Source organism: Hyla sarda, unplaced genomic scaffold (genome assembly GCF_029499605.1).
Source record: "Hyla sarda isolate aHylSar1 unplaced genomic scaffold, aHylSar1.hap1 scaffold_1167, whole genome shotgun sequence".
NCBI classification, from domain to species: domain Eukaryota; kingdom Metazoa; phylum Chordata; class Amphibia; order Anura; family Hylidae; genus Hyla; species Hyla sarda.
Genome location: NW_026607789.1, coordinates 62,258 through 87,528, shown reverse-complemented (window position 1 = coordinate 87,528; position 25,271 = coordinate 62,258). Strand labels below are relative to the sequence as shown.

At 46.2% G+C, this 25,271-nt stretch overlaps 9 non-coding genes and 2 pseudogenes across 9 annotated transcripts; all 11 read left to right on the top strand.

Moving 5' to 3' along the window:
• Positions 1–1,727: 1,727 nt before the first annotated feature.
• On the top strand, positions 1,728–1,918 carry LOC130302462 (U2 spliceosomal RNA). The gene has a single exon (XR_008852665.1). It is a non-coding gene; the product is annotated as a U2 spliceosomal RNA (small nuclear RNA).
• Positions 1,919–4,004: 2,086 nt separating this feature from the next.
• LOC130302461 (U2 spliceosomal RNA) lies at positions 4,005–4,195 on the top strand. Its single transcript, XR_008852664.1, has one exon. It is a non-coding gene; the product is annotated as a U2 spliceosomal RNA (small nuclear RNA).
• Positions 4,196–6,284: 2,089 nt separating this feature from the next.
• LOC130302476 (U2 spliceosomal RNA) lies at positions 6,285–6,475 on the top strand. The gene has a single exon (XR_008852679.1). It is a non-coding gene; the product is annotated as a U2 spliceosomal RNA (small nuclear RNA).
• Positions 6,476–8,565: 2,090 nt separating this feature from the next.
• On the top strand, positions 8,566–8,756 carry LOC130302460 (U2 spliceosomal RNA). Its single transcript, XR_008852663.1, has one exon. It is a non-coding gene; the product is annotated as a U2 spliceosomal RNA (small nuclear RNA).
• A 2,072-nt stretch (positions 8,757–10,828) lies between these two features.
• LOC130302459 (U2 spliceosomal RNA) lies at positions 10,829–11,019 on the top strand. The gene has a single exon (XR_008852662.1). It is a non-coding gene; the product is annotated as a U2 spliceosomal RNA (small nuclear RNA).
• Positions 11,020–13,120: 2,101 nt separating this feature from the next.
• LOC130302458 (U2 spliceosomal RNA) lies at positions 13,121–13,311 on the top strand. Its single transcript, XR_008852661.1, has one exon. It is a non-coding gene; the product is annotated as a U2 spliceosomal RNA (small nuclear RNA).
• A 2,095-nt stretch (positions 13,312–15,406) lies between these two features.
• LOC130302433 (U2 spliceosomal RNA) lies at positions 15,407–15,566 on the top strand (annotated as a pseudogene).
• A 694-nt stretch (positions 15,567–16,260) lies between these two features.
• Positions 16,261–16,441, top strand: LOC130302484 (U2 spliceosomal RNA; annotated as a pseudogene).
• A 2,090-nt stretch (positions 16,442–18,531) lies between these two features.
• On the top strand, positions 18,532–18,722 carry LOC130302457 (U2 spliceosomal RNA). Its single transcript, XR_008852660.1, has one exon. It is a non-coding gene; the product is annotated as a U2 spliceosomal RNA (small nuclear RNA).
• Positions 18,723–20,818: 2,096 nt separating this feature from the next.
• Positions 20,819–21,009, top strand: LOC130302456 (U2 spliceosomal RNA). The gene has a single exon (XR_008852659.1). It is a non-coding gene; the product is annotated as a U2 spliceosomal RNA (small nuclear RNA).
• A 2,089-nt stretch (positions 21,010–23,098) lies between these two features.
• Positions 23,099–23,289, top strand: LOC130302454 (U2 spliceosomal RNA). Its single transcript, XR_008852657.1, has one exon. It is a non-coding gene; the product is annotated as a U2 spliceosomal RNA (small nuclear RNA).
• Positions 23,290–25,271: the final 1,982 nt, after the last annotated feature.

The following is a 25,271-nucleotide window of genomic DNA, read 5'->3' as shown; positions in this document are numbered from 1 at the left end:
CCCCAATATCGCGCCACACCCCTACCCCTTAATTCCCTGGTTGAACTTGATGGACATATGTCTTTTTTTCGACCGTACTAACTATGTAACTATGTAACATAACATGGGGGGGGGGGGGTCTCCTGGCTGTTCACACAGGTGTGTCATTGCTGTACATTGACCATGCATTGCTTCTGTGGTATTGCAAAGGCAAAGACAAATGCTTCCAGCCATCCATTGCACTAATGGATTGGTCATCAGCTGGCTGTCTATGTCCCGCATCAATATAGACCAAAGTACAGAGGGTTAGGCTATGCTATTGTGCACCTACCTGATGCATCAGAAGGTGCGAGGCCCTTGCTAAATTCTGTGCACAGACTTTGAGATCTATACTTTAGACTGTATCTAAACCTGCTCCAACATGGACTGACATTCTGGCCTACTTTCAGCCGATGCGACTTGTCTGTCGCTGAACAGTCGCTTTTTATGTATTCAGCACCTATGTATAATGTTGTAAAAATGCTCTAGAAGCTAAAGTCGCAGAAATGTCACACATATTTGGCCTGCAACTTTCTGTGCGACAAATTCAGACAGGAAAAATCAGTATAAATCCTTAGAAAATTATCCCCCAGTGTCTCCATCTGCTGGCGGTATTGAATAAGCATTGCTGCACTGATGGGGTATGCATTAGACGAAAAAAAAGAAGAAAAAGAAGAATAATACGCCCAGAAAAGAGGCGAAAAGGAGAAAAACGTAAAAAAACGTGAAAAAAAAGTAAGAGGAAGAGAAGGGAAAAAAAGGTGGAAATGGGTTTAAAAGTGATTTCGGCGGAGAAATATATATATATATATATATATATATATATATATATATATACGCGCACACACACACATATATATAAACGTATTCTCCGTTGAGATATTGCAGCCGCTGCTGTGTCCAGGCCCAGGAGCCTTAGCACTGTGCTGTGATGTCACTCAATACCACTGACATCACTAGGTGTAAACAACATCTCTCCTTTGCTGTGTATGTGACTATGGAGCTGTTTGGTGATGTCGTCTATTATGGCCTTCATAGAAGCAACAGGAGATTGTTGCATCCATCTAGAACCCTCAGAACTACAGTGCTATGATGTCACTCACTTCCACAGGCCTTGCAGAGTGTAAACAACAACAACCCAGCTTTGTTGTGTATGTAACCATAGGGATTTGTGATGTCACCTAGAACCTTCACAGCAGCGACAGCTTTATGAGGAGCATCAGCACTGCTCTGCCTGAGCAGAACCATCACCGCCATAGGTTGTCAAATAACCCGGATTTAACCCACACAGGTAAGTCCAATGGGGTGCAGGCATGTCCTCTATGCTTACAGCTTCCCGTGGGTGTTGGTTTGATACCGTTTGGGGACAGCCAAGGAGGCATCTGCAGGCAACAAAGGTAGGTGTGTGCTTGTGTGTGTGTTTCCTATGCAGATCCTAAGCCCAGTGTCACATGCAAGTAGGAGGAGTAAGAAGGGTTCCTGGCAAATCCGGGTTATGGATTGCATTTAAAAAGCCCCGTGGGAGTGCAATGGGCCCCTGTCTTGCTGCTTAGCAATAATGGTATGGGTTTAGGTTCTGCTGTGTGTACTGGTGGTTGACTGCCCCCCAGCCCAGAGTGTGCATGGAAAATTGTCTGGCAGCCTCCCTGACAGCAAGCAGTGATAGTGCCCATGAAGGGCACCTTGTTGGGCCCGCCCCTTTCACGGTTATCGCTTCTCGGCCTTTTGGCTAAGATCAAGTGTAGTATCTGTTCTTATCAGTTTAATATCTGATACGTCCCCTATCTGGGGACCATATATTAAATGGATTTTTGAGAACGGGGGCCGATTTCGAAGCTTGCTTCCGTCGCCCTATGCATTGACCCGATATGGCAGTATCTTCGGGTACAGTGCACCACCCCCTTACAGGGTTAAAAAGAAAGATTCCTACTTTCATTGCTACCTGCTTGCTGGCTAGCCAGCTAGCCAGCCCTGTGGGCCTTGCTGCTGCTGCAGCCAAAAAACAAAAGGTGGTGCTGCTGCTGCTTCTGCTGCTTCTGCTTCTGCTTGTGTCTGGCCGCTGTTGGAGCGTCCAGGCACAGGACTTCTGCTGCTGCTGACTAAATGGCCTCCTTAATTGGATCATTTGAGTAGCCAGCACACCTGTGCAGGTAGGGCATGACATGATAGGCAGCTGCCTTGATAGCGGGTGGGTGCTGAATGTTCCTAATTGACAAAATAAGATTAATGCTTATGAAGAAATATAAAATCTCATCCCTTCCCCAATATCGCGCCACACCCCTACCCCTTAATTCCCTGGTTGAACTTGATGGACATATGTCTTTTTTCGACCGTACTAACTATGTAACTATGTAACATAACATGGGGGGGGGGGGGGGGTCTCCTGGCTGTTCACACAGGTGTGTCATTGCTGTACATTGACCATGCATTGCTTCTGTGGTATTGCAAAGGCAAAGACAAATGCTTCCAGCCATCCATTGCACTAATGGATTGGTCATCAGCTGGCTGTCTATGTCCCGCATCAATATAGACCAAAGTACAGAGGGTTAGGCTATGCTATTGTGCACCTACCTGATGCATCAGAAGGTGCGAGGCCCTTGCTAAATTCTGTGCACAGACTTTGAGATCTATACTTTAGACTGTATCTAAACCTGCTCCAACATGGACTGACATTCTGGCCTACTTTCAGCCGATGCGACTTGTCTGTCGCTGAACAGTCGCTTTTTATGTATTCAGCACCTATGTATAATGTTGTAAAAATGCTCTAGAAGCTAAAGTCGCAGAAATGTCACACATATTTGGCCTGCAACTTTCTGTGCGACAAATTCAGACAGGAAAAATCAGTATAAATCCTTAGAAAATTATCCCCCAGTGTCTCCATCTGCTGGCGGTATTGAATAAGCATTGCTGCACTGATGGGGTATGCATTAGACGAAAAAAAAGAAGAAAAAGAAGAATAATACGCCCAGAAAAGAGGCGAAAAGGAGAAAAACGTAAAAAAACGTGAAAAAAAAGTAAGAGGAAGAGAAGGGAAAAAAAGGTGGAAATGGGTTTAAAAGTGATTTCGGCGGAGAAATATATATATATATATATATATATATATATATATATATACGCGCACACACACACATATATATAAACGTATTCTCCGTTGAGATATTGCAGCCGCTGCTGTGTCCAGGCCCAGGAGCCTTAGCACTGTGCTGTGATGTCACTCAATACCACTGACATCACTAGGTGTAAACAACATCTCTCCTTTGCTGTGTATGTGACTATGGAGCTGTTTGGTGATGTCGTCTATTATGGCCTTCATAGAAGCAACAGGAGATTGTTGCATCCATCTAGAACCCTCAGAACTACAGTGCTATGATGTCACTCACTTCCACAGGCCTTGCAGAGTGTAAACAACAACAACCCAGCTTTGTTGTGTATGTAACCATAGGGATTTGTGATGTCACCTAGAACCTTCACAGCAGCGACAGCTTTATGAGGAGCATCAGCACTGCTCTGCCTGAGCAGAACCATCACCGCCATAGGTTGTCAAATAACCCGGATTTAACCCACACAGGTAAGTCCAATGGGGTGCAGGCATGTCCTCTATGCTTACAGCTTCCCGTGGGTGTTGGTTTGATACCGTTTGGGGACAGCCAAGGAGGCATCTGCAGGCAACAAAGGTAGGTGTGTGCTTGTGTGTGTGTTTCCTATGCAGATCCTAAGCCCAGTGTCACATGCAAGTAGGAGGAGTAAGAAGGGTTCCTGGCAAATCCGGGTTATGGATTGCATTTAAAAAGCCCCGTGGGAGTGCAATGGGCCCCTGTCTTGCTGCTTAGCAATAATGGTATGGGTTTAGGTTCTGCTGTGTGTACTGGTGGTTGACTGCCCCCCAGCCCAGAGTGTGCATGGAAAATTGTCTGGCAGCCTCCCTGACAGCAAGCAGTGATAGTGCCCATGAAGGGCACCTTGTTGGGCCCGCCCCTTTCACGGTTATCGCTTCTCGGCCTTTTGGCTAAGATCAAGTGTAGTATCTGTTCTTATCAGTTTAATATCTGATACGTCCCCTATCTGGGGACCATATATTAAATGGATTTTTGAGAACGGGGGCCGATTTCGAAGCTTGCTTCCGTCGCCCTATGCATTGACCCGATATGGCAGTATCTTCGGGTACAGTGCACCACCCCCTTACAGGGTTAAAAAGAAAGATTCCTACTTTCATTGCTACCTGCTTGCTGGCTAGCCAGCTAGCCAGCCCTGTGGGCCTTGCTGCTGCTGCAGCCAAAAAACAAAAGGTGGTGCTGCTGCTGCTTCTGCTGCTTCTGCTTCTGCTTGTGTCTGGCCGCTGTTGGAGCGTCCAGGCACAGGACTTCTGCTGCTGCTGACTAAATGGCCTCCTTAATTGGATCATTTGAGTAGCCAGCACACCTGTGCAGGTAGGGCATGACATGATAGGCAGCTGCCTTGATAGCGGGTGGGTGCTGAATGTTCCTAATTGACAAAATAAGATTAATGCTTATGAAGAAATATAAAATCTCATCCCTTCCCCAATATCGCGCCACACCCCTACCCCTTAATTCCCTGGTTGAACTTGATGGACATATGTCTTTTTTCGACCGTACTAACTATGTAACTATGTAACATAACAGGGGGGGGGGGGGGGGGTCTCCTGGCTGTTCACACAGGTGTGTCATTGCTGTACATTGACCATGCATTGCTTCTGTGGTATTGCAAAGGCAAAGACAAATGCTTCCAGCCATCCATTGCACTAATGGATTGGTCATCAGCTGGCTGTCTATGTCCCGCATCAATATAGACCAAAGTACAGAGGGTTAGGCTATGCTATTGTGCACCTACCTGATGCATCAGAAGGTGCGAGGCCCTTGCTAAATTCTGTGCACAGACTTTGAGATCTATACTTTAGACTGTATCTAAACCTGCTCCAACATGGACTGACATTCTGGCCTACTTTCAGCCGATGCGACTTGTCTGTCGCTGAACAGTCGCTTTTTATGTATTCAGCACCTATGTATAATGTTGTAAAAATGCTCTAGAAGCTAAAGTCGCAGAAATGTCACACATATTTGGCCTGCAACTTTCTGTGCGACAAATTCAGACAGGAAAAATCAGTATAAATCCTTAGAAAATTATCCCCCAGTGTCTCCATCTGCTGGCGGTATTGAATAAGCATTGCTGCACTGATGGGGTATGCATTAGACGAAAAAAAAGAAGAAAAAGAAGAATAATACGCCCAGAAAAGAGGCGAAAAGGAGAAAAACGTAAAAAAACGTGAAAAAAAAGTAAGAGGAAGAGAAGGGAAAAAAAGGTGGAAATGGGTTTAAAAGTGATTTCGGCGGAGAAATATATATATATATATATATATATATATATATATATATATACGCGCACACACACACATATATATAAACGTATTCTCCGTTGAGATATTGCAGCCGCTGCTGTGTCCAGGCCCAGGAGCCTTAGCACTGTGCTGTGATGTCACTCAATACCACTGACATCACTAGGTGTAAACAACATCTCTCCTTTGCTGTGTATGTGACTATGGAGCTGTTTGGTGATGTCGTCTATTATGGCCTTCATAGAAGCAACAGGAGATTGTTGCATCCATCTAGAACCCTCAGAACTACAGTGCTATGATGTCACTCACTTCCACAGGCCTTGCAGAGTGTAAACAACAACAACCCAGCTTTGTTGTGTATGTAACCATAGGGATTTGTGATGTCACCTAGAACCTTCACAGCAGCGACAGCTTTATGAGGAGCATCAGCACTGCTCTGCCTGAGCAGAACCATCACCGCCATAGGTTGTCAAATAACCCGGATTTAACCCACACAGGTAAGTCCAATGGGGTGCAGGCATGTCCTCTATGCTTACAGCTTCCCGTGGGTGTTGGTTTGATACCGTTTGGGGACAGCCAAGGAGGCATCTGCAGGCAACAAAGGTAGGTGTGTGCTTGTGTGTGTGTTTCCTATGCAGATCCTAAGCCCAGTGTCACATGCAAGTAGGAGGAGTAAGAAGGGTTCCTGGCAAATCCGGGTTATGGATTGCATTTAAAAAGGCCCCGTGGGAGTGCAATGGGCCCCTGTCTTGCTGCTTAGCAATAATGGTATGGGTTTAGGTTCTGCTGTGTGTACTGGTGGTTGACTGCCCCCCAGCCCAGAGTGTGCATGGAAAATTGTCTGGCAGCCTCCCTGACAGCAAGCAGTGATAGTGCCCATGAAGGGCACCTTGTTGGGCCCGCCCCTTTCACGGTTATCACTTCTCGGCCTTTTGGCTAAGATCAAGTGTAGTATCTGTTCTTATCAGTTTAATATCTGATACGTCCCCTATCTGGGGACCATATATTAAATGGATTTTTGAGAACGGGGGCCGATTTCGAAGCTTGCTTCCGTCGCCCTATGCATTGACCCGATATGGCAGTATCTTCGGGTACAGTGCACCACCCCCTTACAGTGTTAAAAAGAAAGATTCCTACTTTCATTGCTACCTGCTTGCTGGCTAGCCAGCTAGCCAGCCCTGTGGGCCTTGCTGCTGCTGCAGCCAAAAAACAAAAGGTGGTGCTGCTGCTGCTTCTGCTTCTGCTTGTGTCTGGCCGCTGTTGGAGCGTCCAGGCACAGGACTTCTGCTGCTGCTGACTAAATGGCCTCCTTAATTGGATCATTTGAGTAGCCAGCACACCTGTGCAGGTAGGGCATGACATGATAGGCAGCTGCCTTGATAGCGGGTGGGTGCTGAATGTTCCTAATTGACAAAATAAGATTAATGCTTATGAAGAAATATAAAATCTCATCCCTTCCCCAATATCGCGCCACACCCCTACCCCTTAATTCCCTGGTTGAACTTGATGGACATATGTCTTTTTTCGACCGTACTAACTATGTAACTATGTAACATAACATGGGGGGGGGGGGGGGGGGTCTCCTGGCTGTTCACACAGGTGTGTCATTGCTGTACATTGACCATGCATTGCTTCTGTGGTATTGCAAAGGCAAAGACAAATGCTTCCAGCCATCCATTGCACTAATGGATTGGTCATCAGCTGGCTGTCTATGTCCCGCATCAATATAGACCAAAGTACAGAGGGTTAGGCTATGCTATTGTGCACCTACCTGATGCATCAGAAGGTGCGAGGCCCTTGCTAAATTCTGTGCACAGACTTTGAGATCTATACTTTAGACTGTATCTAAACCTGCTCCAACATGGACTGACATTCTGGCCTACTTTCAGCCGATGCGACTTGTCTGTCGCTGAACAGTCGCTTTTTATGTATTCAGCACCTATGTATAATGTTGTAAAAATGCTCTAGAAGCTAAAGTCGCAGAAATGTCACACATATTTGGCCTGCAACTTTCTGTGCGACAAATTCAGACAGGAAAAATCAGTATAAATCCTTAGAAAATTATCCCCCAGTGTCTCCATCTGCTGGCGGTATTGAATAAGCATTGCTGCACTGATGGGGTATGCATTAGACGAAAAAAAAGAAGAAAAAGAAGAATAATACGCCCAGAAAAGAGGCGAAAAGGAGAAAAACGTAAAAAAACGTGAAAAAAAAGTAAGAGGAAGAGAAGGGAAAAAAAGGTGGAAATGGGTTTAAAAGTGATTTCAGCGGAGAAATATATATATATATATATATATATATATATATATATATATATATATATACGCGCACACACACACATATATATAAACGTATTCTCCGTTGAGATATTGCAGCCGCTGCTGTGTCCAGGCCCAGGAGCCTTAGCACTGTGCTGTGATGTCACTCAATACCACTGACATCACTAGGTGTAAACAACATCTCTCCTTTGCTGTGTATGTGACTATGGAGCTGTTTGGTGATGTCGTCTATTATGGCCTTCATAGAAGCAACAGGAGATTGTTGCATCCATCTAGAACCCTCAGAACTACAGTGCTATGATGTCACTCACTTCCACAGGCCTTGCAGAGTGTAAACAACAACAACCCAGCTTTGTTGTGTATGTAACCATAGGGATTTGTGATGTCACCTAGAACCTTCACAGCAGCGACAGCTTTATGAGGAGCATCAGCACTGCTCTGCCTGAGCAGAACCATCACCGCCATAGGTTGTCAAATAACCCGGATTTAACCCACACAGGTAAGTCCAATGGGGTGCAGGCATGTCCTCTATGCTTACAGCTTCCCGTGGGTGTTGGTTTGATACCGTTTGGGGACAGCCAAGGAGGCATCTGCAGGCAACAAAGGTAGGTGTGTGCCTGTGTGTGTGTTTCCTATGCAGATCCTAAGCCCAGTGTCACATGCAAGTAGGAGGAGTAAGAAGGGTTCCTGGCAAATCCGGGTTATGGATTGCATTTAAAAAGGCCCCGTGGGAGTGCAATGGGCCCCTGTCTTGCTGCTTAGCAATAATGGTATGGGTTTAGGTTCTGCTGTGTGTACTGGTGGTTGACTGCCCCCCAGCCCAGAGTGTGCATGGAAAATTGTCTGGCAGCCTCCCTGACAGCAAGCAGTGATAGTGCCCATGAAGGGCACCTTGTTGGGCCCGCCCCTTTCACGGTTATCGCTTCTCGGCCTTTTGGCTAAGATCAAGTGTAGTATCTGTTCTTATCAGTTTAATATCTGATACGTCCCCTATCTGGGGACCATATATTAAATGGATTTTTGAGAACGGGGGCCGATTTCGAAGCTTGCTTCCGTCGCCCTATGCATTGACCCGATATGGCAGTATCTTCGGGTACAGTGCACCACCCCCTTACAGGGTTAAAAAGAAAGATTCCTACTTTCATTGCTACCTGCTTGCTGGCTAGCCAGCTAGCCAGCCCTGTGGGCCTTGCTGCTGCTGCAGCCAAAAAACAAAAGGTGGTGCTGCTGCTGCTTCTGCTGCTTCTGCTTCTGCTTGTGTCTGGCCGCTGTTGGAGCGTCCAGGCACAGGACTTCTGCTGCTGCTGACTAAATGGCCTCCTTAATTGGATCATTTGAGTAGCCAGCACACCTGTGCAGGTAGGGCATGACATGATAGGCAGCTGCCTTGATAGCGGGTGGGTGCTGAATGTTCCTAATTGACAAAATAAGATTAATGCTTATGAAGAAATATAAAATCTCATCCCTTCCCCAATATCGCGCCACACCCCTACCCCTTAATTCCCTGGTTGAACTTGATGGACATATGTCTTTTTTCGACCGTACTAACTATGTAACTATGTAACATAACATGGGGGGGGGGGGGTCTCCTGGCTGTTCACACAGGTGTGTCATTGCTGTACATTGACCATGCATTGCTTCTGTGGTATTGCAAAGGCAAAGACAAATGCTTCCAGCCATCCATTGCACTAATGGATTGGTCATCAGCTGGCTGTCTATGTCCCGCATCAATATAGACCAAAGTACAGAGGGTTAGGCTATGCTATTGTGCACCTACCTGATGCATCAGAAGGTGCGAGGCCCTTGCTAAATTCTGTGCACAGACTTTGAGATCTATACTTTAGACTGTATCTAAACCTGCTCCAACATGGACTGACATTCTGGCCTACTTTCAGCCGATGCGACTTGTCTGTCGCTGAACAGTCGCTTTTTATGTATTCAGCACCTATGTATAATGTTGTAAAAATGCTCTAGAAGCTAAAGTCGCAGAAATGTCACACATATTTGGCCTGCAACTTTCTGTGCGACAAATTCAGACAGGAAAAATCAGTATAAATCCTTAGAAAATTATCCCCCAGTGTCTCCATCTGCTGGCGGTATTGAATAAGCATTGCTGCACTGATGGGGTATGCATTAGACGAAAAAAAAGAAGAAAAAGAAGAATAATACGCCCAGAAAAGAGGCGAAAAGGAGAAAAACGTAAAAAAACGTGAAAAAAAAGTAAGAGGAAGAGAAGGGAAAAAAAGGTGGAAATGGGTTTAAAAGTGATTTCGGCGGAGAAATATATATATATATATATATATATATACGCGCACACACACACATATATATAAACGTATTCTCCGTTGAGATATTGCAGCCGCTGCTGTGTCCAGGCCCAGGAGCCTTAGCACTGTGCTGTGATGTCACTCAATACCACTGACATCACTAGGTGTAAACAACATCTCTCCTTTGCTGTGTATGTGACTATAGAGCTGTTTGGTGATGTCGTCTATTACGGCCTTCATAGAAGCAACAGGAGATTGTTGCATCCATCTAGAACCCTCAGAACTACAGTGCTATGATGTCACTCACTTCCACAGGCCTTGCAGAGTGTAAACAACAACAACCCAGCTTTGTTGTGTATGTAACCATAGGGATTTGTGATGTCACCTAGAACCTTCACAGCAGCGACAGCTTTATGAGGAGCATCAGCACTGCTCTGCCTGAGCAGAACCATCACCGCCATAGGTTGTCAAATAACCCGGATTTAACCCACACAGGTAAGTCCAATGGGGTGCAGGCATGTCCTCTATGCTTACAGCTTCCCGTGGGTGTTGGTTTGATACCGTTTGGGGACAGCCAAGGAGGCATCTGCAGGCAACAAAGGTAGGTGTGTGCTTGTGTGTGTGTTTCCTATGCAGATCCTAAGCCCAGTGTCACATGCAAGTAGGAGGAGTAAGAAGGGTTCCTGGCAAATCCGGGTTATGGATTGCATTTAAAAAGGCCCCGTGGGAGTGCAATGGGCCCCTGTCTTGCTGCTTAGCAATAATGGTATGGGTTTAGGTTCTGCTGTGTGTACTGGTGGTTGACTGCCCCCCAGCCCAGAGTGTGCATGGAAAATTGTCTGGCAGCCTCCCTGACAGCAAGCAGTGATAGTGCCCATGAAGGGCACCTTGTTGGGCCCGCCCCTTTCACGGTTATCGCTTCTCGGCCTTTTGGCTAAGATCAAGTGTAGTATCTGTTCTTATCAGTTTAATATCTGATACGTCCCCTATCTGGGGACCATATATTAAATGGATTTTTGAGAACGGGGGCCGATTTCGAAGCTTGCTTCCGTCGCCCTATGCATTGACCCGATATGGCAGTATCTTCGGGTACAGTGCACCACCCCCTTACAGGGTTAAAAAGAAAGATTCCTACTTTCATTGCTACCTGCTTGCTGGCTAGCCAGCTAGCCAGCCCTGTGGGCCTTGCTGCTGCTGCAGCCAAAAAACAAAAGGTGGTGCTGCTGCTGCTTCTGCTGCTTCTGCTTCTGCTTGTGTCTGGCCGCTGTTGGAGCGTCCAGGCACAGGACTTCTGCTGCTGCTGACTAAATGGCCTCCTTAATTGGATCATTTGAGTAGCCAGCACACCTGTGCAGGTAGGGCATGACATGATAGGCAGCTGCCTTGATAGCGGGTGGGTGCTGAATGTTCCTAATTGACAAAATAAGATTAATGCTTATGAAGAAATATAAAATCTCATCCCTTCCCCAATATCGCGCCACACCCCTACCCCTTAATTCCCTGGTTGAACTTGATGGACATATGTCTTTTTTCGACCGTACTAACTATGTAACTATGTAACATAACATGGGGGGGGGGGGGGGTCTCCTGGCTGTTCACACAGGTGTGTCATTGCTGTACATTGACCATGCATTGCTTCTGTGGTATTGCAAAGGCAAAGACAAATGCTTCCAGCCATCCATTGCACTAATGGATTGGTCATCAGCTGGCTGTCTATGTCCCGCATCAATATAGACCAAAGTACAGAGGGTTAGGCTATGCTATTGTGCACCTACCTGATGCATCAGAAGGTGCGAGGCCCTTGCTAAATTCTGTGCACAGACTTTGAGATCTATACTTTAGACTGTATCTAAACCTGCTCCAACATGGACTGACATTCTGGCCTACTTTCAGCCGATGCGACTTGTCTGTCGCTGAACAGTCGCTTTTTATGTATTCAGCACCTATGTATAATGTTGTAAAAATGCTCTAGAAGCTAAAGTCGCAGAAATGTCACACATATTTGGCCTGCAACTTTCTGTGCGACAAATTCAGACAGGAAAAATCAGTATAAATCCTTAGAAAATTATCCCCCAGTGTCTCCATCTGCTGGCGGTATTGAATAAGCATTGCTGCACTGATGGGGTATGCATTAGACGAAAAAAAAGAAGAAAAAGAAGAATAATACGCCCAGAAAAGAGGCGAAAAGGAGAAAAACGTAAAAAAACGTGAAAAAAAAGTAAGAGGAAGAGAAGGGAAAAAAAGGTGGAAATGGGTTTAAAAGTGATTTCGGCGGAGAAATATATATATATATATATATATATATATATATATATATATATATATATATATATATATGCGCACACACACACATATATATAAACGTATTCTCCGTTGAGATATTGCAGCCGCTGCTGTGTCCAGGCCCAGGAGCCTTAGCACTGTGCTGTGATGTCACTCAATACCACTGACATCACTAGGTGTAAACAACATCTCTCCTTTGCTGTGTATGTGACTATGGAGCTGTTTGGTGATGTCGTCTATTATGGCCTTCATAGAAGCAACAGGAGATTGTTGCATCCATCTAGAACCCTCAGAACTACAGTGCTATGATGTCACTCACTTCCACAGGCCTTGCAGAGTGTAAACAACAACAACCCAGCTTTGTTGTGTATGTAACCATAGGGATTTGTGATGTCACCTAGAACCTTCACAGCAGCGACAGCTTTATGAGGAGCATCAGCACTGCTCTGCCTGAGCAGAACCATCACCGCCATAGGTTGTCAAATAACCCGGATTTAACCCACACAGGTAAGTCCAATGGGCAGGCATGTCCTCTATGCTTACAGCTTCCCGTGGGTGTTGGTTTGATACCGTTTGGGGACAGCCAAGGAGGCATCTGCAGGCAACAAAGGTAGGTGTGTGCTTGTGTGTGTGTTTCCTATGCAGATCCTAAGCCCAGTGTCACATGCAAGTAGGAGGAGTAAGAAGGGTTCCTGGCAAATCCGGGTTATGGATTGCATTTAAAAAGGCCCCGTGGGAGTGCAATGGGCCCCTGTCTTGCTGCTTAGCAATAATGGTATGGGTTTAGGTTCTGCTGTGTGTACTGGTGGTTGACTGCCCCCCAGCCCAGAGTGTGCATGGAAAATTGTCTGGCAGCCTCCCTGACAGCAAGCAGTGATAGTGCCCATGAAGGGCACCTTGTTGGGCCCGCCCCTTTCACGGTTATCGCTTCTCGGCCTTTTGGCTAAGATCAAGTGTAGTATCTGTTCTTATCAGTTTAATATCTGATACGTCCCCTATCTGGGGACCATATATTAAATGGATTTTTGAGAACGGGGGCCGATTTCGAAGCTTGCTTCCGTCGCCCTATGCATTGACCCGATATGGCAGTATCTTCGGGTACAGTGCACCACCCCCTTACAGGGTTAAAAAGAAAGATTCCTACTTTCATTGCTACCTGCTTGCTGGCTAGCCAGCTAGCCAGCCCTGTGGGCCTTGCTGCTGCTGCAGCCAAAAAACAAAAGGTGGTGCTGCTGCTGCTTCTGCTGCTTCTGCTTCTGCTTGTGTCTGGCCGCTGTTGGAGCGTCCAGGCACAGGACTTCTGCTGCTGCTGACTAAATGGCCTCCTTAATTGGATCATTTGAGTAGCCAGCACACCTGTGCAGGTAGGGCATGACATGATAGGCAGCTGCCTTGATAGCGGGTGGGTGCTGAATGTTCCTAATTGACAAAATAAGATTAATGCTTATGAAGAAATATAAAATCTCATCCCTTCCCCAATATCGCGCCACACCCCTACCCCTTAATTCCCTGGTTGAACTTGATGGACATATGTCTTTTTTCGACCGTACTAACTATGTAACTATGTAACATAACATGGGGGGGGGGGGGGTCTCCTGGCTGTTCACACAGGTGTGTCATTGCTGTACATTGACCATGCATTGCTTCTGTGGTATTGCAAAGGCAAAGACAAATGCTTCCAGCCATCCATTGCACTAATGGATTGGTCATCAGCTGGCTGTCTATGTCCCGCATCAATATAGACCAAAGTACAGAGGGTTAGGCTATGCTATTGTGCACCTACCTGATGCATCAGAAGGTGCGAGGCCCTTGCTAAATTCTGTGCACAGACTTTGAGATCTATACTTTAGACTGTATCTAAACCTGCTCCAACATGGACTGACATTCTGGCCTACTTTCAGCCGATGCGACTTGTCTGTCGCTGAACAGTCGCTTTTTATGTATTCAGCACCTATGTATAATGTTGTAAAAATGCTCTAGAAGCTAAAGTCGCAGAAATGTCACACATATTTGGCCTGCAACTTTCTGTGCGACAAATTCAGACAGGAAAAATCAGTATAAATCCTTAGAAAATTATCCCCCAGTGTCTCCATCTGCTGGCGGTATTGAATAAGCATTGCTGCACTGATGGGGTATGCATTAGACGAAAAAAAAGAAGAAAAAGAAGAATAATACGCCCAGAAAAGAGGCGAAAAGGAGAAAAACGTAAAAAAACTTGAAAAAAAAGTAAGAGGAAGAGAAGGGAAAAAAAGGTGGAAATGGGTTTAAAAGTGATTTCGGCGGAGAAATATATATATATATATATATATATATATATATATATATATATATATATACGCGCAAACACACACATATATATAAACGTATTCTCCGTTGAGATATTGCAGCCGCTGCTGTGTCCAGGCCCAGGAGCCTTAGCACTGTGCTGTGATGTCACTCAATACCACTGACATCACTAGGTGTAAACAACATCTCTCCTTTGCTGTGTATGTGACTATGGAGCTGTTTGGTGATGTCGTCTATTATGGCCTTCATAGAAGCAACAGGAGATTGTTGCATCCATCTAGAACCCTCAGAACTACAGTGCTATGATGTCACTCACTTCCACAGGCCTTGCAGAGTGTAAACAACAACAACCCAGCTTTGTTGTGTATGTAACCATAGGGATTTGTGATGTCACCTAGAACCTTCACAGCAGCGACAGCTTTATGAGGAGCATCAGCACTGCTCTGCCTGAGCAGAACCATCACCGCCATAGGTTGTCAAATAACCCGGATTTAACCCACACAGGTAAGTCCAATGGGGTGCAGGCATGTCCTCTATGCTTACAGCTTCCCGTGGGTGTTGGTTTGATACCGTTTGGGGACAGCCAAGGAGGCATCTGCAGGCAACAAAGGTAGGTGTGTGCTTGTGTGTGTGTTTCCTATGCAGATCCTAAGCCCAGTGTCACATGCAAGTAGGAGGAGTAAGAAGGGTTCCTGGCAAATCCGGGTCATGGATTGCATTTAAAAAGGCCCCGTGGGAGTGCAATGGGCCCCTGTCTTGCTGCTTAGCAATAATGGTATGGGTTTAGGTTCTGCTGTGTGTACTGGTGGTTGACTGCCCCCCAGCCCAGAGTGTGCATGGAAAATTGTCTGGCAGCCTCCCTGACAGCAAGCAGTGATAGTGCCCATGAAGGGCACCTTGTTGGGCCCGCCCCTTTCACGGTTATCGCTTCTCGGCCTTTTGGCTAAGATCAAGTGTAGTATCTGTTCTTATCAGTTTTCATGCTGGTGGGGATGGGTGCTGCATGGAGGATGCAGGTGTACCAGGGCTTTCCGGGGCTGGTTCTGAGGAATCAGCTCGACGGCTGCCCCGATGTGACCTGTTCCCTTCGGGTCTCGCCATGAGGCTGAGAGGGTCTAGAGCCGAGGTACTTTTGTGCCTCGGGGAGTGGTGACCCCGAGGTGCCGAAACTCACTGGGAGAATAGACTCACTGAGTTGAAGCACGGGCACCATAATCTCTTCACCTTGTGGCACTCACCTCTTGATTCCCGGCCTTCTGGCTAGGATCAGAGAAATTTTTATAGATCCGGCCGGATGTCCGGGCAGTATATCTGCACACATTCACTTATTTATTTATTTTTTGTCTCACTGTGTCACTTTTTGCGTGTTGTGTGTTCACAGGATTTGTCAGGATGCGGTAGCCCTTCTGGGTGTCCCTCCTGGCGGTCTAGGGGAGGTGTGTGTGGCCATTAGGTTCCGCACCTCCCTGCAAACACCCCGGGTACTCCTGCTTTGGCAGGGTACCTACCGTAATCGGCTCTGCGGGCAGATACCTTGGCTAACGCCAAGGGGGATGCCGGGAGCATTTGTGGTCCCCTAGTAGCTTCGGCGAAAAGGGACATCGAACCTGGAACCTCGCAGGTACCTTTTGGTCCGGAGGCAAAGGGTAAGGTTTGTTGGGGGGCCTCTCTCCTATCGGAGAAGGGCTTGCGATAGACCGCATCCTTTGTGCACGTTTTTTTTAGTGTAACACGTTTGCACTTTTTCTTGCACTTTGGGTGAATCGAAAGCACGTTCCTCGGCTTTAGATAAAAAAAAAAAAAAATCTGTTCTTATCAGTTTAATATCTGATACGTCCCCTATCTGGGGACCATATATTAAATGGATTTTTGAGAACGGGGGCCGATTTCGAAGCTTGCTTCCGTCGCCCTATGCATTGACCCGATATGGCAGTATCTTCGGGTACAGTGCACCACCCCCTTACAGGGTTAAAAAGAAAGATTCCTACTTTCATTGCTACCTGCTTGCTGGCTAGCCAGCTAGCCAGCCCTGTGGGCCTTGCTGCTGCTGCAGCCAAAAAACAAAAGGTGGTGCTGCTGCTGCTTCTGCTGCTTCTGCTTCTGCTTGTGTCTGGCCGCTGTTGGAGCGTCCAGGCACAGGACTTCTGCTGCTGCTGACTAAATGGCCTCCTTAATTGGATCATTTGAGTAGCCAGCACACCTGTGCAGGTAGGGCATGACATGATAGGCAGCTGCCTTGATAGCGGGTGGGTGCTGAATGTTCCTAATTGACAAAATAAGATTAATGCTTATGAAGAAATATAAAATCTCATCCCTTCCCCAATATCGCGCCACACCCCTACCCCTTAATTCCCTGGTTGAACTTGATGGACATATGTCTTTTTTCGACCGTACTAACTATGTAACTATGTAACATAACATGGGGGGGGGGGGGGGGGGGTCTCCTGGCTGTTCACACAGGTGTGTCATTGCTGTACATTGACCATGCATTGCTTCTGTGGTATTGCAAAGGCAAAGACAAATGCTTCCAGCCATCCATTGCACTAATGGATTGGTCATCAGCTGGCTATCTATGTCCCGCATCAATATAGACCAAAGTACAGAGGGTTAGGCTATGCTATTGTGCACCTACCTGATGCATCAGAAGGTGCGAGGCCCTTGCTAAATTCTGTGCACAGACTTTGAGATCTATACTTTAGACTGTATCTAAACCTGCTCCAACATGGACTGACATTCTGGCCTACTTTCAGCCGATGCGACTTGTCTGTCGCTGAACAGTCGCTTTTTATGTATTCAGCACCTATGTATAATGTTGTAAAAATGCTCTAGAAGCTAAAGTCGCAGAAATGTCACACATATTTGGCCTGCAACTTTCTGTGCGACAAATTCAGACAGGAAAAATCAGTATAAATCCTTAGAAAATTATCCCCCAGTGTCTCCATCTGCTGGCGGTATTGAATAAGCATTGCTGCACTGATGGGGTATGCATTAGACGAAAAAAAAGAAGAAAAAGAAGAATAATACGCCCAGAAAAGAGGCGAAAAGGAGAAAAACGTAAAAAAACGTGAAAAAAAAGTAAGAGGAAGAGAAGGGAAAAAAAGGTGGAAATGGGTTTAAAAGTGATTTCGGCGGAGAAATATATATATATATATATATATATATATATATATATATACGCGCACACACACACATATATATAAACGTATTCTCCGTTGAGATATTGCAGCCGCTGCTGTGTCCAGGCCCAGGAGCCTTAGCACTGTGCTGTGATGTCACTCAATACCACTGACATCACTAGGTGTAAACAACATCTCTCCTTTGCTGTGTATGTGACTATGGAGCTGTTTGGTGATGTCGTCTATTATGGCCTTCATAGAAGCAACAGGAGATTGTTGCATCCATCTAGAACCCTCAGAACTACAGTGCTATGATGTCACTCACTTCCACAGGCCTTGCAGAGTGTAAACAACAACAACCCAGCTTTGTTGTGTATGTAACCATAGGGATTTGTGATGTCACCTAGAACCTTCACAGCAGCGACAGCTTTATGAGGAGCATCAGCACTGCTCTGCCTGAGCAGAACCATCACCGCCATAGGTTGTCAAATAACCCGGATTTAACCCACACAGGTAAGTCCAATGGGGTGCAGGCATGTCCTCTATGCTTACAGCTTCCCGTGGGTGTTGGTTTGATACCGTTTGGGGACAGCCAAGGAGGCATCTGCAGGCAACAAAGGTAGGTGTGTGCTTGTGTGTGTGTTTCCTATGCAGATCCTAAGCCCAGTGTCACATGCAAGTAGGAGGAGTAAGAAGGGTTCCTGGCAAATCCGGGTTATGGATTGCATTTAAAAAGGCCCCGTGGGAGTGCAATGGGCCCCTGTCTTGCTGCTTAGCAATAATGGTATGGGTTTAGGTTCTGCTGTGTGTACTGGTGGTTGACTGCCCCCCAGCCCAGAGTGTGCATGGAAAATTGTCTGGCAGCCTCCCTGACAGCAAGCAGTGATAGTGCCCATGAAGGGCACCTTGTTGGGCCCGCCCCTTTCACGGTTATCGCTTCTCGGCCTTTTGGCTAAGATCAAGTGTAGTATCTGTTCTTATCAGTTTAATATCTGATACGTCCCCTATCTGGGGACCATATATTAAATGGATTTTTGAGAACGGGGGCCGATTTCGAAGCTTGCTTCCGTCGCCCTATGCATTGACCCGATATGGCAGTATCTTCGGGTACAGTGCACCACCCCCTTACAGGGTTAAAAAGAAAGATTCCTACTTTCATTGCTACCTGCTTGCTGGCTAGCCAGCTAGCCAGCCCTGTGGGCCTTGCTGCTGCTGCAGCCAAAAAACAAAAGGTGGTGCTGCTGCTGCTTCTGCTGCTTCTGCTTCTGCTTGTGTCTGGCCGCTGTTGGAGCGTCCAGGCACAGGACTTCTGCTGCTGCTGACTAAATGGCCTCCTTAATTGGATCATTTGAGTAGCCAGCACACCTGTGCAGGTAGGGCATGACATAATAGGCAGCTGCCTTGATAGCGGGTGGGTGCTGAATGTTCCTAATTGACAAAATAAGATTAATGCTTATGAAGAAATATAAAATCTCATCCCTTCCCCAATATCGCGCCACACCCCTACCCCTTAATTCCCTGGTTGAACTTGATGGACATATGTCTTTTTTCGACCGTACTAACTATGTAACTATGTAACATAACATGGGGGGGGGGGGGGGGGTCTCCTGGCTGTTCACACAGGTGTGTCATTGCTGTACATTGACCATGCATTGCTTCTGTGGTATTGCAAAGGCAAAGACAAATGCTTCCAGCCATCCATTGCACTAATGGATTGGTCATCAGCTGGCTGTCTATGTCCCGCATCAATATAGACCAAAGTACAGAGGGTTAGGCTATGCTATTGTGCACCTACCTGATGCATCAGAAGGTGCGAGGCCCTTGCTAAATTCTGTGCACAGACTTTGAGATCTATACTTTAGACTGTATCTAAACCTGCTCCAACATGGACTGACATTCTGGCCTACTTTCAGCCGATGCGACTTGTCTGTCGCTGAACAGTCGCTTTTTATGTATTCAGCACCTATGTATAATGTTGTAAAAATGCTCTAGAAGCTAAAGTCGCAGAAATGTCACACATATTTGGCCTGCAACTTTCTGTGCGACAAATTCAGACAGGAAAAATCAGTATAAATCCTTAGAAAATTATCCCCCAGTGTCTCCATCTGCTGGCGGTATTGAATAAGCATTGCTGCACTGATGGGGTATGCATTAGACGAAAAAAAAGAAGAAAAAGAAGAATAATACGCCCAGAAAAGAGGCGAAAAGGAGAAAAACGTAAAAAAACGTGAAAAAAAAGTAAGAGGAAGAGAAGGGAAAAAAAGGTGGAAATGGGTTTAAAAGTGATTTCGGCGGAGAAATATATATATATATATATATATATATATATATATATATATATATATACGCGCACACACACACATATATATAAACGTATTCTCCGTTGAGATATTGCAGCCGCTGCTGTGTCCAGGCCCAGGAGCCTTAGCACTGTGCTGTGATGTCACTCAATACCACTGACATCACTAGGTGTAAACAACATCTCTCCTTTGCTGTGTATGTGACTATGGAGCTGTTTGGTGATGTCGTCTATTATGGCCTTCATAGAAGCAACAGGAGATTGTTGCATCCATCTAGAACCCTCAGAACTACAGTGCTATGATGTCACTCACTTCCACAGGCCTTGCAGAGTGTAAACAACAACAACCCAGCTTTGTTGTGTATGTAACCATAGGGATTTGTGATGTCACCTAGAACCTTCACAGCAGCGACAGCTTTATGAGGAGCATCAGCACTGCTCTGCCTGAGCAGAACCATCACCGCCATAGGTTGTCAAATAACCCGGATTTAACCCACACAGGTAAGTCCAATGGGGTGCAGGCATGTCCTCTATGCTTACAGCTTCCCGTGGGTGTTGGTTTGATACCGTTTGGGGACAGCCAAGGAGGCATCTGCAGGCAACAAAGGTAGGTGTGTGCTTGTGTGTGTGTTTCCTATGCAGATCCTAAGCCCAGTGTCACATGCAAGTAGGAGGAGTAAGAAGGGTTCCTGGCAAATCCGGGTTATGGATTGCATTTAAAAAGGCCCCGTGGGAGTGCAATGGGCCCCTGTCTTGCTGCTTAGCAATAATGGTATGGGTTTAGGTTCTGCTGTGTGTACTGGTGGTTGACTGCCCCCCAGCCCAGAGTGTGCATGGAAAATTGTCTGGCAGCCTCCCTGACAGCAAGCAGTGATAGTGCCCATGAAGGGCACCTTGTTGGGCCCGCCCCTTTCACGGTTATCGCTTCTCGGCCTTTTGGCTAAGATCAAGTGTAGTATCTGTTCTTATCAGTTTAATATCTGATACGTCCCCTATCTGGGGACCATATATTAAATGGATTTTTGAGAACGGGGGCCGATTTCGAAGCTTGCTTCCGTCGCCCTATGCATTGACCCGATATGGCAGTATCTTCGGGTACAGTGCACCACCCCCTTACAGGGTTAAAAAGAAAGATTCCTACTTTCATTGCTACCTGCTTGCTGGCTAGCCAGCTAGCCAGCCCTGTGGGCCTTGCTGCTGCTGCAGCCAAAAAACAAAAGGTGGTGCTGCTGCTGCTTCTGCTGCTTCTGCTTCTGCTTGTGTCTGGCCGCTGTTGGAGCGTCCAGGCACAGGACTTCTGCTGCTGCTGACTAAATGGCCTCCTTAATTGGATCATTTGAGTAGCCAGCACACCTGTGCAGGTAGGGCATGACATGATAGGCAGCTGCCTTGATAGCGGGTGGGTGCTGAATGTTCCTAATTGACAAAATAAGATTAATGCTTATGAAGAAATATAAAATCTCATCCCTTCCCCAATATCGCGCCACACCCCTACCCCTTAATTCCCTGGTTGAACTTGATGGACATATGTCTTTTTTCGACCGTACTAACTATGTAACTATGTAACATAACATGGGGGGGGGGGGGGTCTCCTGGCTGTTCACACAGGTGTGTCATTGCTGTACATTGACCATGCATTGCTTCTGTGGTATTGCAAAGGCAAAGACAAATGCTTCCAGCCATCCATTGCACTAATGGATTGGTCATCAGCTGGCTGTCTATGTCCCGCATCAATATAGACCAAAGTACAGAGGGTTAGGCTATGCTATTGTGCACCTACCTGATGCATCAGAAGGTGCGAGGCCCTTGCTAAATTCTGTGCACAGACTTTGAGATCTATACTTTAGACTGTATCTAAACCTGCTCCAACATAGACTGACATTCTGGCCTACTTTCAGCCGATGCGACTTGTCTGTCGCTGAACAGTCGCTTTTTATGTATTCAGCACCTATGTATAATGTTGTAAAAATGCTCTAGAAGCTAAAGTCGCAGAAATGTCACACATATTTGGCCTGCAACTTTCTGTGCGACAAATTCAGACAGGAAAAATCAGTATAAATCCTTAGAAAATTATCCCCCAGTGTCTCCATCTGCTGGCGGTATTGAATAAGCATTGCTGCACTGATGGGGTATGCATTAGACGAAAAAAAAGAAGAAAAAGAAGAATAATACGCCCAGAAAAGAGGCGAAAAGGAGAAAAACGTAAAAAAACGTGAAAAAAAAGTAAGAGGAAGAGAAGGGAAAAAAAGGTGGAAATGGGTTTAAAAGTGATTTCGGCGGAGAAATATATATATATATATATATATATATATATATATATATATATACGCGCACACACACACATAGATATAAACGTATTCTCCGTTGAGATATTGCAGCCGCTGCTGTGTCCAGGCCCAGGAGCCTTAGCACTGTGCTGTGATGTCACTCAATACCACTGACATCACTAGGTGTAAACAACATCTCTCCTTTGCTGTGTATGTGACTATGGAGCTGTTTGGTGATGTCGTCTATTATGGCCTTCATAGAAGCAACAGGAGATTGTTGCATCCATCTAGAACCCTCAGAACTACAGTGCTATGATGTCACTCACTTCCACAGGCCTTGCAGAGTGTAAACAACAACAACCCAGCTTTGTTGTGTATGTAACCATAGGGATTTGTGATGTCACCTAGAACCTTCACAGCAGCGACAGCTTTATGAGGAGCATCAGCACTGCTCTGCCTGAGCAGAACCATCACCGCCATAGGTTGTCAAATAACCCGGATTTAACCCACACAGGTAAGTCCAATGGGGTGCAGGCATGTCCTCTATGCTTACAGCTTCCCGTGGGTGTTGGTTTGATACCGTTTGGGGACAGCCAAGGAGGCATCTGCAGGCAACAAAGGTAGGTGTGTGCTTGTGTGTGTGTTTCCTATGCAGATCCTAAGCCCAGTGTCACATGCAAGTAGGAGGAGTAAGAAGGGTTCCTGGCAAATCCGGGTTATGGATTGCATTTAAAAAGGCCCCGTGGGAGTGCAATGGGCCCCTGTCTTGCTGCTTAGCAATAATGGTATGGGTTTAGGTTCTGCTGTGTGTACTGGTGGTTGACTGCCCCCCAGCCCAGAGTGTGCATGGAAAATTGTCTGGCAGCCTCCCTGACAGCAAGCAGTGATAGTGCCCATGAAGGGCACCTTGTTGGGCCCGCCCCTTTCACGGTTATCGCTTCTCGGCCTTTTGGCTAAGATCAAGTGTAGTATCTGTTCTTATCAGTTTAATATCTGATACGTCCCCTATCTGGGGACCATATATTAAATGGATTTTTGAGAACGGGGGCCGATTTCGAAGCTTGCTTCCGTCGCCCTATGCATTGACCCGATATGGCAGTATCTTCGGGTACAGTGCACCACCCCCTTACAGGGTTAAAAAGAAAGATTCCTACTTTCATTGCTACCTGCTTGCTGGCTAGCCAGCTAGCCAGCCCTGTGGGCCTTGCTGCTGCTGCAGCCAAAAAACAAAAGGTGGTGCTGCTGCTGCTTCTGCTGCTTCTGCTTCTGCTTGTGTCTGGCCGCTGTTGGAGCGTCCAGGCACAGGACTTCTGCTGCTGCTGACTAAATGGCCTCCTTAATTGGATCATTTGAGTAGCCAGCACACCTGTGCAGGTAGGGCATGACATGATAGGCAGCTGCCTTGATAGCGGGTGGGTGCTGAATGTTCCTAATTGACAAAATAAGATTAATGCTTATGAAGAAATATAAAATCTCATCCCTTCCCCAATATCGCGCCACACCCCTACCCCTTAATTCCCTGGTTGAACTTGATGGACATATGTCTTTTTTCGACCGTACTAACTATGTAACTATGTAACATAACATGGGGGGGGGGGGGTCTCCTGGCTGTTCACACAGGTGTGTCATTGCTGTACATTGACCATGCATTGCTTCTGTGGTATTGCAAAGGCAAAGACAAATGCTTCCAGCCATCCATTGCACTAATGGATTGGTCATCAGCTGGCTGTCTATGTCCCGCATCAATATAGACCAAAGTACAGAGGGTTAGGCTATGCTATTGTGCACCTACCTGATGCATCAGAAGGTGCGAGGCCCTTGCTAAATTCTGTGCACAGACTTTGAGATCTATACTTTAGACTGTATCTAAACCTGCTCCAACATGGACTGACATTCTGGCCTACTTTCAGCCGATGCGACTTGTCTGTCGCTGAACAGTCGCTTTTTATGTATTCAGCACCTATGTATAATGTTGTAAAAATGCTCTAGAAGCTAAAGTCGCAGAAATGTCACACATATTTGGCCTGCAACTTTCTGTGCGACAAATTCAGACAGGAAAAATCAGTATAAATCCTTAGAAAATTATCCCCCAGTGTCTCCATCTGCTGGCGGTATTGAATAAGCATTGCTGCACTGATGGGGTATGCATTAGACGAAAAAAAAGAAGAAAAAGAAGAATAATACGCCCAGAAAAGAGGCGAAAAGGAGAAAAACGTAAAAAAACGTGAAAAAAAAGTAAGAGGAAGAGAAGGGAAAAAAAGGTGGAAATGGGTTTAAAAGTGATTTCGGCGGAGAAATATATATATATATATATATATATATATATATATATATATATACGCGCACACACACACATATATATAAACGTATTCTCCGTTGAGATATTGCAGCCGCTGCTGTGTCCAGGCCCAGGAGCCTTAGCACTGTGCTGTGATGTCACTCAATACCACTGACATCACTAGGTGTAAACAACATCTCTCCTTTGCTGTGTATGTGACTATGGAGCTGTTTGGTGATGTCGTCTATTATGGCCTTCATAGAAGCAACAGGAGATTGTTGCATCCATCTAGAACCCTCAGAACTACAGTGCTATGATGTCACTCACTTCCACAGGCCTTGCAGAGTGTAAACAACAACAACCCAGCTTTGTTGTGTATGTAACCATAGGGATTTGTGATGTCACCTAGAACCTTCACAGCAGCGACAGCTTTATGAGGAGCATCAGCACTGCTCTGCCTGAGCAGAACCATCACCGCCATAGGTTGTCAAATAACCCGGATTTAACCCACACAGGTAAGTCCAATGGGGTGCAGGCATGTCCTCTATGCTTACAGCTTCCCGTGGGTGTTGGTTTGATACCGTTTGGGGACAGCCAAGGAGGCATCTGCAGGCAACAAAGGTAGGTGTGTGCTTGTGTGTGTGTTTCCTATGCAGATCCTAAGCCCAGTGTCACATGCAAGTAGGAGGAGTAAGAAGGGTTCCTGGCAAATCCGGGTTATGGATTGCATTTAAAAAGGCCCCGTCGTGGGAGTGCAATGGGCCCCTGTCTTGCTGCTTAGCAATAATGGTTTGGTTTTTAGGTTCTGCTGTGTGTACTGGTGGTTGA